We start from the raw sequence: 1382 nt of genomic DNA, 5'->3' as shown, positions 1-1382 counted from the left end.
CTTCCGCCCTCTCCTTCCCCCTCCCCCCACTCCCCCGGCGCAGCCCCAGTGGCTCCTTGCATGTCCTCCCCTCTCCCACTGGCCCAGGCTGGAGATCCTCCTCTCTGCCCAGTGACTGGCGCCGCAGCCAGACCACCTGTACCCTGACTGGCAGGTGAGGGGGGGGTGGAGCCTGGGGTCATTTTGGTGTCATCCCCTCTGACAGTGTTGGGGCTGTACCCACCTAGTGACTCCACTGGTGTGGGAAAGTACAAACTGCAGAACACAGAAGTCAATAGAAGAACAACTGGTTTACATGAGAGAAAGGAGAAGGCTTTCTTCCAAGCAGTTACTTGGTGAATGCTGCCACCACCGCCCACAGAACCTCGTTGGTGTTGGCCTTCAGACACTCCACTTCAGGGTCTAAATTGAGAAGCTGCCACGCTCTCTTGGTGGCTAAATCATACTGCTCATCCAGGAGAGGAGCAAAAGCACTCTCCAGGACATCCTAGGCATGGGCTAGGTAAATGAGGGCCAGCAAGCGCTTGTCCCTGCGGTGAGGGTCATTGACCCATTTGTCAAGAACGGCTTTTGTATCTTCTTGACGAGGCGCTGCTTAATGTTGTTGTTGGTGAGAGCATGTGTTGTCATGTTAAAAAGTAGGAAGTTCTGTTTCTCTGTTGTTAATACACCCTTTTCCACCAGGTTTTTTCCTGCAAGTTTCATAACCGATAATGCAATTTTAATTGATTCGTATCTCAGCTAAACAGAAGATTTAAAAAGTTGGAAAACAATTTCAGCTATTATTTTCTTTATACTCCTAATATATGTAGTATTATGGACTGAATTGTGTCCCTCCAAAAGGTATTCTGAAGTCCTAACCCCTGCAATGGTGAAAGTGACCTCGTTTGGAGAAATAGGGTTTTTCTTTGTAGATGTTATTAGTTAAATTAACAAAGTCATACTGGAGTAGGGTGGGTCCTAATCCTAACCCATCCGGAGTGGTATCAGAAACAGAGTCATGTACAGGGGGAAGACACCATGTTAGAATCTGTCTATAAGCCAAGGAATACCAAGAAACGCCAAGGGCTACCAGAAATTAGGAGAGAGGCATGGAGTGGTACCTCTTTCAAAGCCCCCAGGAGTAATCCACACTGCAGAGATCGTGAGTTGAACTTCTGGCTTTGATCTGTTAGAAAATAAAGTTCTGCTCTTTAAAGCTAAGCTGTTTGTGTATTTTGTTATTGCAGCTCTAGGAAACTAGGACAATCAGCAAAATGTGTTCATTGTAGGATACATTTTGTAGCTGTTGTATTTCTAGTGCTTCTGCTGTTGTGTCAGTCTGAGTTCCTAGAATAAGAACTCCTTATAGGACAGGGAAAGTATTTTATCAATCTCTGTAG

At 46.2% G+C, this 1382-nt stretch overlaps 1 pseudogene; it reads right to left on the bottom strand.

The window, feature by feature from the left end:
- Nucleotides 1–328: 328 nt before the first annotated feature.
- LOC101341942 (Golgi phosphoprotein 3-like) lies at nucleotides 329–630 on the bottom strand (annotated as a pseudogene).
- Nucleotides 631–1382: the final 752 nt, after the last annotated feature.

Source organism: Trichechus manatus, unplaced genomic scaffold, assembly GCF_000243295.1.
Source record: "Trichechus manatus latirostris isolate Lorelei unplaced genomic scaffold, TriManLat1.0 scaffold00135, whole genome shotgun sequence".
Classification (NCBI taxonomy): Eukaryota; Metazoa; Chordata; class Mammalia; order Sirenia; family Trichechidae; genus Trichechus; species Trichechus manatus.
Note: the sequence above shows the minus strand (reverse complement) of the source record. Positions and strands in the feature narration are given on the sequence as shown.